This window comes from Typopeltis vanoorti, chromosome 24, assembly GCF_054136105.1.
Source record: "Typopeltis vanoorti isolate ZY-2024b chromosome 24, IOZ_Tvanoo_1.0, whole genome shotgun sequence".
NCBI classification, from domain to species: Eukaryota; Metazoa; Arthropoda; class Arachnida; order Uropygi; family Thelyphonidae; genus Typopeltis; species Typopeltis vanoorti.
Window position 1 is genome coordinate 89,708,664 of NC_143572.1, and position 17,596 is coordinate 89,726,259.

The following is a 17,596-nucleotide window of genomic DNA, read 5'->3' on the forward strand; positions in this document are numbered from 1 at the left end:
CATCGCTGAAAATAAACTAAGCTAGATCCGCAGGTGGAAATTTTGATAAGATTTTCTGTATCTCTCCTTCACTCAAGGAGAGATACAGAAAATGCCAGAAAACTTACATCAAGACATAAGTACTCTAGATGTGTTTTCTGCATCTTGACAATTCAGTTGTGGAAACAAACTACTGTACCTGAAATTTAAAGTCGTCTTGTTGTTGGTTTCAAAATACTGCCGAAGCAACGAAGACTTTGAGACCAATGTATTTTTATCTGTAGATAAAAATACATTGGTCATAATACAAAAATACCCGCGCAGTTACAATTGTGTGTCTGGTTCTTTCATACTCTATAACTGGTTTACCTGTTATAGAGTAAGAAAATAACAAAGCGTCCAGAGATATGTGTATATCCTTAGTAACCGGTCTGGATAGTGACCCCCCATAATGTATAAGATCATACATGTCCTCCAGGAGATATGTTTTACATTATGGGAAATACTAAGGCCAGTGATCGGAGCTTGCTTCACCTTTGCTTGCGCTTGGATCCTCCGAAACATTTATAGTTTCTATATTCGGCACGAAATTATTGTAGTTTCTCTATTCGGCTTTGAAATAATGATGGATTCAATATCCATTAAATTAGTTATCCGATTACATTTTTTACATGAGAGGTTTTGCATTTTCATATTTCCTAGTGATGGAATCTGTCTTGATGTTTATTATATGTACTGTGGCTAGTGAAAAATGGAAGATTATGAAGGAAAGCATAATTACTGCTACAGAATTATATTTAGCTAAAAAAGAGGAGGAAAGAGAGAAAAGAAAGAAACCATGGATGACGGAAAATATTTTGAGGAAAATAACACAAAGAAGAACGTTAGTTAATAGTAAAACAGAGGAGAGTAGTATAAAGACTTGAGTAGGGAGATACAAAGAGAGATAAGAAGGAAAAAGGAAGAGTGGTTAGATGAAATAAGTCAAGATACAACAGCAAAGGCAGAAAGAAAGGACATAAAAGGTGTTTATCAAAACATTAATATGATGACAGGAAGGAGAAAGATGCTAAGGACTGGAGCAATCAAGAATGAAAGAGGTGAAATTCTGATAGAAAAAGATAAGATATTACAGAGATGGGAAGAATATGTAAGTAAACTTTACGAAGACAGGGAAAGAGGAGAAAATCAAAGGAAAGAACATAGTGGGCAGAGACTGTGCATCATGAGGGAGGAATTGAATCTAGCAATTCAAAAGATGAAAGAAGGAAAATCCCCTGGAATAGATGGTATACAGATAGAACTTATAAGGAATATAGGTGAAATAGGTATGGAAGTGTTATGGCAAATTATTAACGGAATTTATGAAGGACAAGAATTACCAGAGGAGTTTAGAAGATCAATTTTTATCCCCATTCCAAAAAAGATGGGAGTTTTAGACTGTAACAATTTTAGAACGATAAGTCTTATAACTCACATAGCAAAAATTCTGGTGCAAATAATTTTAGAGAGAATTAGGAATAAAATATAAAAAGAAATGAATGAGGAACAGTTTGGATTCAGAACCAACAGAGGAATTAGAGAGGCTATAACTTGTTTAAGAATTATTGGGGGGAAAACACTAAACCATGGTGGAAAGTTGTTTTTGGGATTTCTAGATTTTAAAAAGGCATTTGATACAGTGAAACATGAAAGGCTTTGTGACATTCTAGAAAATGCTGATATTGACTCTTATGACTTGGAAATTTTGAAGAGATTATATTGGTCACAAATAGCGTCAGTACGTGTAAATAGAGAGGAAACAGGAGAATTCCCGGTGGAGAGAGGAGTCAGGCAAGGATGCAAATTATCACTATTATTGTTTAACTTTTATAGTGAACAAATGTTTAGAGAAGCACTTGAGGATGTAGAAGAAGGAATAAAAATAAACGGAAGAATCATTAATAACATAAGATATGCGGATGATGTAGTAATGATGGCAGAAAGTGAAAATGGGTTACAACAAATTTTTCAAAGAATTGAAAACTCTTGTAAAGAGTATGGACTAAGAATTAACACAAAAAAGACCAAGATAATGATAATGGGTAGAAAAATAGGAGATAATGTAAAAATAAGATGTGGAGGAAAGATTTTAGAATAAGTGGAAAGATTTCAATATTTAGGTAGCTGGATCTCAGAGAAAGGAACTTCAGAGTTGGACATTAGAAATAGAATAGGCAAAGTTAATCGGCATTTATGGAAATGAAGAGAATTTTAATTAACAAGAACACTAAAATAGGTGTTAGAATTGGAATAGTTAAAGCAACAGTTTGGAGTATTGCAAGTTATGGAAGTGAGTCATGGACATTAAGAAAGAGAGATATGGAAAGAATTAATGCATTGGAAATGTGGTGTTTATAGAAAGATGGAAAAGATTAGCTATACAGAAAGAATATCAAATCAAGAAGTTTTAAGACGAGTTGGGATGGAAAGAACACTGTTAAAGAATATTATGCAAAGAAGGACTAGATTTGCAGGACATCTTCTGAGAGGTTCTTCAGGACACCTGACAAGAACTATATTACAAGGGAAAGTTGAGGGGAAGAGAAGACGTGGAAGACCAACTAGCGAGTGGTTTAATGACATCGTGGAATGGACTGGTTTAAGAATGATGGAAGCGACAGAGAGAAATGGAGAAGAGCTGCTCATCTGCTGCAACCCTCTTGCTAGAGGATGCTACCGGACAACGACGACGACGACGACTGTGGCTAGATAAAGTTCTTGTTCTTTGTGTAAAGAACTTTTTGAAGGGGGCCCATATTCTGTGGAAGGATTAATTGTAATTTCGTTTTTTAAAGTTCAGCAGTAGTTTTTCAGTTTTTCTGGTAGTGAGGCTGCAGGCAGTATCGGAATCATTGAAAACTGATTAGCACTGCTTCATTTGCATGCAGAGATATTAAGCTGCGAGAAATGCGCATCATTTATGTATGTGATGAAATAACAGTCACCTTAATGTTGAGTCCTGCGAAATTTCAGGAAGAAATATACAAATAATGGTTGATGAAGTATTCGTAACTTTTATGGAACTCTTCTTTGGTTCGGGCATAAATTGAAACAGATAAAAATATGCATCCCAATGAGCATAATTTTACGTTAAATATTAATTTGTGTTGCCTTATATAAGTTCAAGAAGGTGCCTAATACCTACAAGACTGTAACCAATTAAAGAGATTATGGTTCCTGAATTGTTTTTATTATTTATGTAGAGAAGCGTCTGCTGTTCAGTCGGTATCGACAATCTCCAATCTCTGGAAAGAAGAGGATTCAAATCCCATTCAAGCCCACGGAGAAGCTTGATTACTGCTTTCTCAATTGAAGATGAGAAAGTGAGTCTCATACTGGAGGTAAAGTATTCCTCCATAAATAGTCAAACAAGAGACAGAAACAGTGAAGAGCCATAATAACCAGATGTAATAATCTCATGTCTCCTATAACGCAAATCTAAATAACAATATCTGATGACAAATTAGTTTTGTTCAGTCTACTCTTAACTAGGATGTTAATAGCTGATTATTTTGTATTTTTGAATTCTCGTATACGGACTGATATAAGGAAAAGTCTTACATAATGCAATTGCACAAATGATACTCATATTAAGTTATATTTTATGCCATTAAAAGAAGAAAGTCCATTAGGCCCTGTTCATATCGCAGGCAAGAGGAACTGTTTGGAGACCATTCTCTGGCGGGTTCCTGAGTTATTAGATCTTCCCTACAGACTAGTAGGGTTTATTCCTTCCGGAAGCTGACGATTTTAATCTCAAAACTCAGAAAAATCGACCAAGGAACTCAGCTGCATTATTTTAGAATAAAATGCCAGTTAGGTTTAGGTTCATGAGAAGGCAGCAGTTCTCTATCTCACTCTCTCCCTTATGTCTTTAGAATCGCCGGCAGCATGGGATCAGATATATTTGTAGAAAACAGAGGTCAGAAGAACTCTCTCTGTCTCTCTCTCTCTCTCTCTCTCTCTCTCTCTCTCTCTCTCTCTCTCTCTCTCTCTCTCACACACACACACACACACACACACACACACACACACACACACACACACACACACACACACACACACACACACACACACACACACACACACACACACACACACACACACACACACACACACACACACACACACACACACACACACACACACAGTATAGATGGATTGAAATATTAAACTTCAATATTGCTTAATATTTTATTATTAAACGATTTTTTTTTGAGTCTCAGCAATTTCACGCACATTTACTCTCTGGTCATCCAATACCATATCTTGCACTTAATCAATGATTTTGGATGCTGTCACACATTTTGGACATCCTTCATGTGGAATTTCAAGGCTGGTATGGCCAGGTTTAAACTCGGCAGCAGATTTCCTAGTTATCAAAGAGTAAGGTACAGAGTGCCCATAAATTTTTATGAACTTCGAATGAATTTCTTTTGGCATTAAACCTTCTTTTACAAAGAATTTTATAACCGAACCATAATCAATGTTACCTTTTTCAAGGGATACATACAACACTTTTGCTTCAGACAGCTGTAAAAAACAAACTATGTGCTAGAATGACTTGAAATTTCACATGGATGGTCTACTGGTAGTCACCAAAAGATATAATATTACTAATAATAATGATGAATTAATATTATTAATTTTGTTTTCACAACAAATCACTCAAACTTTATTATTCATACATGATATTTACAATGTATACACTGCTTGGAAAGCAGTCTACAGACCAATTATAGTGTGTGGAACAAACAGCCATTGCGCCCACCTCAATGTGATGTAGGACGTCCCTTTGCTGTGATGATCCCACCAATCCAATGTGGCATACGTTCCACAAGTTAACGATTGCGATCAATGAGAAGTTTAGACCATTCTTCCTGTAGGCATGTAATGAGGTTCTGGACTGTTGTGAGGCTCACATCCCTTGACCTCACCTGATGCTCTAGTTCGTCAGATAAATGTTCTACATGGTTTAGATAATTTCTCCATAGAGGCAAATCAAGTATTGTGAAGTTCATGTCCAGTAACCATCAATTACAGTACCTGCCTTATGACCATGCACCATATATTGTCTTTCTGAAAGAGACAATGGTCACTTCCTTTGAATCGCCACAATCTAGGATGCATTGCTTTTTCTACAATATTCATATGTCTCTTGAAGTTCAATATTTTCCATTCTTCTTCCTGCAAGTTTAGGCATTTCTTTTGCCAGTGGTTTTATACCCTGCTTAGAAAGAAGTTCAGGACACCCCCAGCTAGCAAGGGACATCGTAGCATGTAATGCATCATATGTTCACAACTGTATAATTTGGATGCTTGCTCTTGTCATAGTCATTTCATCTGGAACTGAGAGTTTGAAAGAGGCGTTGTAATATAATGCCATTTTGCAGGCCTACATGTTCGGCAAATTGTTGACAACTTGGGCTGTCCTTGGACAACAATCAGCGATTCCGTAGTAAGATGGAAGGGTTGGGAATAAACTGCAAGTGCTACCTGCAGTGGACGACCTACCACACTCATCAAACGTGACCATAGGGCGCTGTGAAGGATAATATGTAAATACCGCCATTCGTCAGCAGACACATTTAATGCGGAGTTTCCGGCAACGATTGGAACACGAATCTGCACAAAAAACATTCAGAACTGAGGATCACAACACGAACGTCACCACACATTTGACTAGCCTCCATTTAACCCTGATCTTGACCGTACATCATCCCACAGACGTTCGATCTTTGAGATGAAATGTAGCATTGGGTAAAGCAAATGAAAATGTGAAAGCTCGGGAAATTATTGCCCATAACAGGCGAATAATCACTAAGGTACTTGCTAGGCAGCTTGGTGCAAGTAAGGAAACCGTTAGATTAATCTTATAGATTTGCCCAAGAGTAAGATTTCTTTGAGGTTTGTGCCTGCATTGTGTGCTGCCTCATATGAGACAGTTTCTGGCTTCAAAGTCAATCTATAAGATCGAATATCCTTCCTATTCCCCACGTTTGGCCCCTACGGACTTTTCCTCATCTTTCTCATCTGTGAAGTATGCCTTGAAAGGGGAGTTATTCAGTGACATTGAGGACATTCAACGTGGGGTGATCAAGAAAATAATGGAAGTTCCCGTTCAGAACTTCTATCATTCCTTGGAACACCTGTACAACAGAGTAAACATTGTATGGAGTTGGAGGGAGATTATTTTGAATCTGTTATTGACAATTCCAAATATAGTTCTTTATTTTGGTATAATAATTGTTATCTCGATTACTTAATGGACACACTGTCAGTAGCAGATTATATTCCTTTGATGCCCTAGGTGCAATTTTCTTATAAGGCCCTTTATGTAAAGGATTTTTTAAAATAACGGTTTAACATAAAGATAGGGATTTTTTTGCTTTTGAGCACATTTTACTTTTTTATCTTTTTCGTTTTCATTTTTCTGCTCCCGATTCAAATCACCTTTTCATTTTAATGTGTTCCTAATTTTTTCCTATAGGCAATAAAAATAAAATAGAAAATAAATAATAGTTATCTAAAAATATATTAGATAATAAATAAATAATAAATATAAACGTTCACTAAATTTTTAGAGACATATCTTTTTGCTATATAATTTTTGAGGCTCTAGGCACACACCAAGTGCACCATTGGGTAATCTGCCACTGCACACTGTGTACACAAAATAGACTAAACGAAAGAGTTTGGTTAAGAATATAAAATATTACTATCATGAAAATGCCAAAATATTATGTGTGTTGCAGAATATGACTAAAAACGTAGGGGGGATTTAGAGATGTTAAAGGTAGCAGAAATCTGGATCATATTATTTTCATCTGGAAAAATTACTTTAAAAGTTATTTAAACAAAATTAGTTATCAGAATAGTTGTAGAAATAAAAATCCTAAATGAATGTAGTCATGAGTACATTTCAATCTTGTGGACAAGTTTAGGTGTGGTGGAAATTATTTAACAATGTTTTAATGGTGTGATATAAAACAACAGGACAATTAACAAGAAACGATGTATTTAATGACTGGATAATATTTCGCTCAGTTTTAGGCTAGGTTTAACTTGGACACAAATAATTATGGAGTGACAATAAACGTAGAAAACAATTCCATATGTACCAAACAAACAAAACATGTTCAAAGTTAACACCCTGACCTTCAACTAACAACGTTACATATTCAGACAACAGAAACAAATAAGAAAATTCACCAGACCTTGATAAATAGAAGTTTTTTACTGCAGTCAGTTCTTGTGTTGGAGTTCATCTTTGAAAGACCGTCTTTCTAATTGCAGCAAAGGTTGCTCGATTGGTAGAGCCTCTGCTACTGAGGGCTCGCAAAAAGTTAAGCAAATTCGTTAGTAGTTGGAAGGGGTTCCATCGTTTGATGTTGTTGGCACACTCTCCCTCGATGAGTCTTTTGACTCCCTGGAAGTGTCACATAATAATAATAAAAAAAAAAAGAAGAAGAAGAATAAATTAATGCAGCGGTTTTGCTGTGATTATTGTCTTCTTCTTCTTCTTCTTCTTCTTCTTCTTCTTCTTCTTCTTCTTCCTAACATGGAATTTAGGCCATGTGGCCTGTTCCAGTCTCATGCCATCTCTTTCTTGGTCTTCCGATTCTTCTTTTTCCACTTATTTTGTATCTGTATAATATTTTTGGTAGTCTGCTTTTGTCCATTCGATTTAAATGTTCTAGCCATTTTTGTTTATATTGTCTTATGTAGTGATTAATTGTTTTATTTTCAGGGATTGTAAGATTTCTTCATTTGTTTTGTGGTCCCACTTGGTATATCCAGCTGTTTTTCTGAGGAAATTCATTTCTGCTGTTTGAATTCCTTTTTCATCTTTCCTTTTCATTGTCCATGTTTCGCTTCCGTATAGTAGACTTGGTTTTGACAAGACATTATATAGTCTGATTCTAGTGTGTTTTTGTACCAGGGATGGCTTAAATATATTATTTATTATGCCATTTACTTTGACAAAGTTTGATATTTTAGTGTCTATGTCTTTTTCTTCTTCGTATGACAGATCACTTCCCAAGTATCTGAAAGTCTTTACTTGTTCTAGTATTTTATTATCTATCACTATTTTACTTCTTATTGGGTTTTCTCCTTTGAATGCCATTATTTTTGTTTTTTCTTTGGATATTGTCATATTATATTGCTTTGAGATATCATTTAATGATTTTAATGATCTTTGTAAGTCATCTTCTGATGTAGCTACTACAATTTGATCATCTGCAAATAGTAGTGTATCTATCTTCATTTGCGGGGTCATTTGTATACCAAATGGGTTATGCTATTTCCAGATTGTTATTATTTCATTTATATATACATTGAAAAACAGAGGTGAGAGGGTGCATCCTTGTCGTACCCCTCTTGATATATCTTTCCATTCTGAGGTGTGTTCTAATTTAACTGCTATTTTATTTCCTGTATATATTTCTTGAATAGATTGTAAAAGTTGGTTTGGTATTGGAGGAATTGGAAAAAAAGGAACTAGAGTTACACCAAAAGAAAAGTCAATCCTAGTAGCAGCATATGGTGGTGAAAGTGACTCGGAGTCAGAGCCAGAGGGAATCCATGATGATAATTTTTCTATACATGATGTAGTAAAAGCAGAAGAGGTGGTTTGGTATGTTTAAATCGGTTAATATTTTAAGCAATTTTTGTCTACTAATTTTGTCAAAGGCTTTTTCATAATCAATAAACGCCACGTGTGTTTCTTTTTGAAACTCTCTTCTCTTTTCTATTAATAATTTTAAAGTAAAAATTGGATTTATGCAGGATTGGCCTTTTCGGAAACCATTTTGTTCTTCTAGTAATTTGTTTTCTACAATGCTGCTTAGTTTCTCTTTTAATATTCCTGCATATATTTTATATCCTGTATTCAGCAGGCTAATTCCCCCTATAATTATTGCAATTGTCTTTATTTCCTTTTTTATAGAGTGGGATAATCAGTGCTTTTTTCCAAGAGTTAGGGGTTTTTCTGGACATCCAAACCATATTAAAAAATTTCATAAGTCTTTCATTAAATTTTTCATCTGCATTTTTGTATAGTTCTATATTTATATTGTCTTCTCCTGGCGTTTTCCTTTTTTTCATCTTCTTTATTATATTTTTCAGTTCTAACATTGTGATATTTTCTATTAGGTCATTCTTTGTCTTATAAAATTTTAATTCATTGTTCTCATCTGTCCAGAGATTTTGGAAATAGGTCACCCATTTTTCTAAATCTATTGTTTGTATTTTTATCTTTTCTTTTATTTCTTTATTCATGTATTTTATTACTTTATAGGTTTTGGGTTGTGGCTTAAATAAATCCTTTTCTATTTCTGTTACGAAATTGTTTCATCTTTCTCTATGTTTTTTCCTTACTTCTCATTTTGCAATTGCACTATTTCTTTTATACTCTATTTCTGCTTCTATTGTTTTGGAATTTAGCCATTTCTGGTAACTGTCCTTTTTGGTTTTTATTATATTTTCTATTTCATTGTTCCAGTCTCGTAGTCCTCTTTTTCTAATCCATTTGTGCTTTATTCCTAAGGTTTCTGTTGCTGCTTTTGTGAGAATTTGTTTCAAATTTTCCCATTCATCTTCTATATCACTTGATTCATGTGTGGTTTCTGTTTTTAAGTTTGTGCATTTTTGATATTGTAGTCTAACTTGAGGATCCTGTAATGAGGAAATTTTGTAGCTTGGCTGGTAAGAATTTTCAATTCTAAGTGGTTTTAGCCACTTTGGTTTAAAACGAATTTTTGCTGATACCATATAATGATCAGAGTTTAATTCAAAGCCTCGATATGCTCTTACGTCTAAAATTAATTCCGCTAATTTAAAATTTGTGATAACGTAGTCAATTACTGATTTGTATCCTCTGGCTGGCCAAGTATATTTATGTATTTCGTTGTGTTTAAACATTGAATTCATTATTCTCGTATTATTATAAATGACAAAATCGCGCAATCTGCGACCATTTTGATTACATGTATCTTCGCCAAATTTACCTATGTTTGTTTTGTATTTTTTGTTTCCTATTCTGGCATTTAAGTCTCCTGCTAGCAGTAAATAGTCAGTTTTGTTTGTTTTATTCATGGCATTCCGTAATTCTTTATAAAATATATTACTGTCTTCTTCTTTTCCCTCTTCTGGTGCATATGCACCAATTATTGTTATGTGGCCTCTTAATGTCTTGAGTCTAATTTCTATTAGTCTTTCATTCAAATAGTTGTAATATACAATATTGTTCTTTAGGGATTTATGTAGCGTAATCATTATACCTGCTTTTGCTCTTTCTTCTTTTTTTACCCCACTGTAGATTTGTATATAGTTGTTTCTTTTGTACCTTTTTATTTTTTCTTTGTTTCTGTTACTATACATATCTTTATCTTAGCTTGGTTTAGTTGTTTATCAAGTTCTTCTTCTTTGTGTGCAATGCTTCTCACATTCCATGTTGCAATCTTCATTATGTGTTCCTTTTTCCAATTTCGTTTACCGTTTCCTGGGTTGTGGTCTTTTCCCTGACAGTCCGTCTGGCTTTTCTTTGCATGAAGCTTGAAAGTATTTTGAATTTCCCCAGGGCGGGTTACTAACCTGTCGCTTGGTAAGTCCTGTGGTAGGGCTATTACCTAACGCCTCTGGACAGGCAGATCTAACAGCATTTACTCTGTTAGAGTGTTAAGGTTATACCGCCCATACTCGGTCGCCAGTGCCTCGTTTGTACTTTTAGAACAGGATGGACCACGGGAAGGTGAGGTTGACATTTGAGTGGGAGAGGCTGTGTATTACGCTTCACCACCGCTTCCACCCCTGGTGATTATTGTTATTTTCATTAATATCTTTTTACACAAAGGCTTGATCGCGAGAGGGCTCTGTATATTGAATCCTCCAATACTGGTTAGTCTTTCGTGTAGATGTTGTTCCATGCTGGTTGTTGATAAGTTTTTATGTAGTAGTTTTGTGTGCAATTTGGAATGATGTATTGTTGACTTATAAAATCATTTTCTCTCTTCTTTTCAAACTTCAGCGATTTCTGTATGTTGCGCAATACGTTTTCCATGACTGCAAAAAGGTTAAAAAGTTGTCTGAATATGTAACGTTGTTATGCCTAACTACACCAGCGTGCTGTTAGCCAAACATTTGATTATGGTGAATAGAGTTTTAGAGTAATTGTATTTTTAAGAATTTTTTAGAGAAAACAGTTCTATGAAGCTATGTTTGTTTTGTTTTTTTTAAAGGATTGTCTAATAGAACTTTTTGAAATTTTGTTCTTGTAGCTAACCCTAACTTAACACATACAAGTTGATTACATACAACACAAAATGATAAGGATATATTTATTATCTTCTTTGCTGATATTTAGCTGGTTTGATATCCAGCATCTTCAGAGTATGAAAACAGTTCATAAAATAACAATTTGGTATAACATTGGGAATAGTTTAAAAAAATTGTGACAGATGGCACAAGGAACTAAAGTCCTAATTAGTCCTAAAGTTCAAATTGGTATTTCATGTACTGTGACAAACTGTTTTGTGCTCTGAAAATACTGGATATAATGCCAGCGAAATATCAGCAAATGTTTATAAATATTATTTTTGTATCATTCTGTATTGTCATCAATATCATGAAAATGAATAACCTGTACTGTGAACACATGAGCCTTTCCACACATAGGTGAACTCAAGATTCATAGATTTTCTATCAACAAAAAAGTTTTGGGATATTAATGAGGCAATGTTATTCACAGTAGAAAAAAGACCTAAGTTCACAACTTCACCAGCCATCAACATAATGTTTCCCTCATCATTCATATACAAACACTAGTGTTACTCAGAAATAATTGTCTAATATTCAGTCTTCTGTAAAAGTGGATGGATGACCCATCTGGAGATATAAATGTGTGAGATACAAGCTAATGTGAGAAAGAATTTGGTTGGCTGCTCCTGCTATAGGCCAGGAAATGCAAAGGATGATGTGGGTGATATGTATTGGCAAGTAAATTCAATAAGTAAAGGGTGGATAACTTTAATTATGTGGATATAGATTGGAAGGAGGAAAGGTCATATGGGCAGAAGGTAATGGAATTTATGCAGCTTCTCAGGGATAATTATCTAAGGCAGCAGATTATTACCTGTGCAGTTCATGAGAGTAATCATTCAGTTGTAATTTGGGAAGTGGCTAAGCATGTGTAATTTTCAGTAAAGAAGGTTTTGATGTAGAATTAAAAGCTGGGAACTGCAAGAAACTTAGAAAATTGCTTGAAGCAGTACCATGGGAGGATATACTGCAAGGAAAAGATGTTAGTAGTGCAGTGCAGGTGGTAAAGGGGTGTTTGAAGGAAGAAGTAGCTAACTGCAAGAGTTAAGAGAAGTTATAAACTGGGAATGAAATGGACAAGTTATAGCATTAAGCAGGTTTTAAAAAGAAAGAGAAGCATGTGGAAGAGATAGTTGGTCATAGAAGTGACCAACCAGCCCACAAGCAGCATAAAGCACAAGCCAGAAGAGTGACTAGTAAGGAAGGCCACATCGGAATATGAGAGGAGATCAGCTGAACAAGCTAAGAGTAATCCAAAAGAGCCTGTCAGTATGTGGCAAGCAAAAGAAAGAATGACCACAGTAAAATTCTTTTGAAGAATGGAGATGGTGCAGAAGTAGACAAACTAGTTGAATTATTGAATAATCATTTTGCAATAGTATATCATCCAAGTGATGATATTGCAGTAATACATATGTCAGGATTTAAGATGGAAATAAGGACAGAGGGAGTCGAGTTACATTGGATCATAAACAATCATGATTGGGTTTAATTTAATTGGATCTTATAGAAAAATGTCAGTACAGCTATTGCTCATTTATTATGAGAATGTGCTAGGGGAATATTAGTCCCTTTGATTAAATTTTTTTTCCCAGCTGATGTGGAGTTCCACAGGGATGGAAAGAAGTAAAATTAGTTCCATTGCATAGAGGTGACTTCAAGACAAATAGCTAATTGTAGGCCAATTAGTATTTCAGGAGTGGTGGTCAAAGTATAGAAATTGGTCAAAGACAAAATTTAGGAATGGGTTATTGTATGGGGGGGGGGAAGAATGGCTTTGTGAAGGATAGGTAATGATCAGTAACACATTTGTTTTCTGTAATAAGGTGACAAGTGGGCTATATGATCATACTAACAGTATGACAATGGAATTATCAAAGGCATTTGATAGTATATTTCATTCATATGTTACATCAAATGGGTATGGATAAGAGAGTGGTTGATGACATGATATCAGGTGGTAGTTTATGCAGGCATGCACTCTTGTAGAAGGCCATTGACTAGTGGTGTGCCACAGAACTCTCTACTTCGACCATTACTATTTAATTTGTTCATTAATGATATGGGAAATAAGCTGAGAGGATATAGGTGTTTTCAGATTATGCAAAATTAAGTAGAGCTGATATTTTGATGTGTATGTTGATATTTTCCAGGATGATTTAAATAGACTGGTAGTATGGGCAAAGCAGAATGGATGCCAATTTAATGTGGAAAAGTGTAAGGTTATGCATTTTGGAATGAAAAGATTACCAGCTCTATATCATATTGATGGTACCATACCCCAAGAACTTAATGAAGCCAGAGACTTGTGTGGATATTGCTGGATAGCGAGATGAAATTCAATGGGTGTATTGCAGAAGTGGCTAAAATAGTTCATAGGATTACCTAGATATTGAGAAATATCCTGAAATGCAGGGATAAAAAGGTTATTCCTCTTTATAAGGTTTTGATAAGGTCTCATCTGGACTATTGTGCACAGATTTGGTTGCCTGAGTTTTTTTGCAGGTGTGGTTTGCAGGTTTTTGCAGCTGTTTATTTGGTGAGTGAATGGAATAAATTGCTAGTCAGTTGTGTGTGCTTTGTTGGTGAATAATTTCAATGCAAAATATGACAGCTATTGACAATTGTTGATTAATGTTTTTAAAATAGACCTCTCACAATGAGTCTATGGACTGAATGGCAATACCTGCATATATAATAATAGTAATATTATTCTCAGCTTCAGTACTACTGGCCTTTTAGATCCAGAGCACTGGATGTGGGTAAAGGTAGATGTCCAAGTTAGTGTCTTAACTACCTCAACTGACTTTGTTTTTTGTTTCCATTAGATGTCTTTGCTGGCTTTCTTCAAGAATGACAGTATTAGGAATGCTATCCTGCCGTATATTTTCTAGTATTGTTTGAAGGCATGTTCCAAAGCTGTTGATGATATTAACTGCTTGTTGAGTAATGTTCCATGTTTGGGCACCATATGTAAATATGGTTTGACTGATGGTTTTGTACTGAATACAACAAAAAATGCTCTTTATAAATGAGAGTTCTGCTTACCAAATTAAAGATCAATAGCACACAAAAGTTCTTCAATTATTGAAAAAAAAAGTTACCTCTTGGCTAAAAGAAATGGCTTTTTTCCCCATCAAGATAAGACTTTCATATTAAACATCTGCATGATGCTTTACATCTAAAGAAAAACAAATAGTATTGCAATGCCCCTTCCCCTCTTTGCCTGATTTTTACAGTACCCCCCCTATCTGCAGATTCCCTTTCTGCAGTTTCAGTTACTTGTGGTCAACTCTGATCCTAGAAATATTAAATGGAAAATTCCAGAAATCAACCATTCATAAGTTTTAAATTGCACATCATTAATACTATTGTTGTCCAAAAGTCTAACTTTGAAGGATTCAAAATTTCTATTTTCCTTGTGCTTTTTTGTTGTTTTCCATCTTGGTTCCCATTTTATTTTTCCAGTTAAGAGGTAATGATCTGATTCTATTTCAGATCCTCTCTGTACTCTTGGATCTATTATCATTTCTCACATTTTGATATTGCTGATTGACAGAAAAGATTGACATGATATATGATTGAGAGAAAAGAAATTTTCAGTATATGGTGAATAGAGAACTGGAGATAATCTCTCCAATTTGTTTAAGAGTGTCATTAGCAAGCGTGTGTAGACTAGATGCTTGCTTAAAGAGGTGTGAATTTGTGAAATAGATTTCAAGAAGTAGCTGTGAGTGCCCTGACTATGAATGAGGATAAGGAAATGTATGTTAGGTATGAAAGCCAGAGTTTGTCTCCCATGGTGAGTTTTCTAACTCTAGAGATACCTGTATAATAATTGGACACAGATTGGAAAAAGGAATGGTCAAAGGGAGAAAAGGAAATAGAATTTATACAGCTGCTGCTAAGAAATAATTCCTCGTCATGTCAGATGCACACCACTTTAGTGTGGTGGTGGATATGAACTTTGATTGGAGATGACTTTGCTGTCTGGACAAGTGCAAGCTTCTCTAGTAGGATTCTCTGATGCCAGGCAGGTATGCACTGGAAACATAGAAGGCAATGGCAAACCATATTTACATATATTTTGCCAAGAAAATCTAATGAATGCAGGCTTAAGTTATTCATATGGGTCTCCCAGGAAATTTTTGAGGTCAGAAGGCATCAAAACAGTTATTGGGAACATCAGAGTGAAACTTCCAATGAAATTAAAGTTGGATCAAAGCCTTCAGGAAGTTTATTCTCCAGTACAGTTAAGTTTAGAAGAATCTGTCTCCACTTTACTGACTGACATAAAATAGGATCATGGAATGTAAGAAGTAATATAAATCAAGTAAAACTGGTACTGGTAACAAGAAAAAAATTAGAACAACTCAGATTAAGATTTTAGAAAATGAGCTTAGATAAACAAGAATGGGTTACTTCAATACTGATGACTTTAGGATATACTACTGTAGACATGAACATTTCAGAAGAAATGAAGTTGCATTTATAGTTAGAAAAGAAGATGAAAACTACATTTTAGGATATAACCTTGTATCTGACAGAATAAGTTTAGAATAAGGAGGGCGATAGTGGGCCAAGTGCTGCGGACGTGTTTCGAAGAGCTCCTGATTCAGATAAGTTTTACTAGGAATAATTAAGTATATATGCGTAATTGTTTGAGTAAGAGCGGCTGTAAACGTTGTATGCTACCAGTATTATTAGTGTGGTTTTTTTTTTTTTGCCTAAACTAAATTACGAAATCGTTATTATTAGATCTAGTAACCGGCAGAGAGAAAAAAAATGGCGGGGGCATTGTCATTCCATGATTTGAATGTAGATTTCAGTCGTTTCGTTAAGTGTGAGGTCTGTTATATGTATTCCTTCGATTACATAAATGATTTGTGGATGTTTAGTGCAGATGGAAGAAGGGTGTGTGTGAAGTGTGACCTGAACGAGGAACTAATGAAGGCGAATATGAAATTGATGACAAAGTGCTAGTACCGATTGTGTCGCGAGTGCACGTTTGAAAGAAAAGGATGGTGAGCAAGAGAAGCGAAAAAATGTTAAAAAATCAGGAAAAAAGAAAAAGAGCGATTTGACAACCGTAACGGATGTTAAAATGGACGAAAGTGAAGTAGAAAGAAATGAAATTGAGAGAACGAATGAAAGTAGAACTTGCGTAATGCAGAAATCACAAGTAAAAAAAAATCGAAAGAATAAATGATGGCGAAAGTTTGACGCATGTTGGACTGAAAGTACTGAAACAAAGAAAAATGAATGACAGTAAAAGTGAGAAGAATGATAGCGAAAGTTGGACGCATATTAGTCCGAAAGTACGGAAACAAAGAAAGATAAATGAGAGTGAAAGTGAGAAGAATGATAGTGAAAGTTGGACGTATGTTGGACCGAAAGTACGGAATCAAAGAAGGATGAATGAGAAGGTAAGTGAGAAGAGAGGGTCGAGAGTTAGAAAGTTAGAAAGATTTAATGATAGAGAGAATGTGTCATGAGGTTTGGAAAGTGAATTGGATTGGATGAGGCAAGAAATGAAATGGATGCGGAATGAAATTAAGAGAATTCAGGTCAAAACTATTAAAATAAATCATGATGGCATGAAAGAGTTAACGAAAGATGAGTGAGTGGCGTTGTATGGCGACTCCATTATTAAAGGTGTGCTAGAGGATAAAATGCACAAGGTCTGTTTTCCAGGTGGTAAAATGAGTAGAGTGATTGAGGCATTGGATATGAGGTGGGAGCGAGCAAAAGAGTTAATTTTATTAATTGGTACAAATGATTTGAGAGAGAACAAAGAGCATGTCAAAATGAATGTCAGGAGACTGCTTGGAAAGATAAAAGAGAATAGTGTGACAGGAAGGGTGGTCAGTGTGTTGCCTAGTTATGATTGTGGTGAAATGAGGCGGACAGCAAGGATTATGAATGGTATTCTGGCCGAAATGTGTGAGGAGATGGGAGTACAGTTTGTTAATGTGTGGAATGAGTTTGAGGTACGAAGTGAGCTGTATGGGAGCGATGGACTGCATTTGAGTGGTTATGGTGCGAGTCGCTTGGAGAGACTGCTGCTGGAAGGTAGAGAAAATGAACCAGATCGAGAGGGGAGTGATGTAGAAGAGCAGGAGAGTAAGACAGGAGAGATTGAAGAAGTGGAAATGAATGGAGAGGTGAGTGGTATGAGTATAGAAAATGAGAGAATGGGTGTGCAAGAGGTGCAGGGAAACGGGGAAGCCCAGGGTGGACAGGGATACACAGCGTG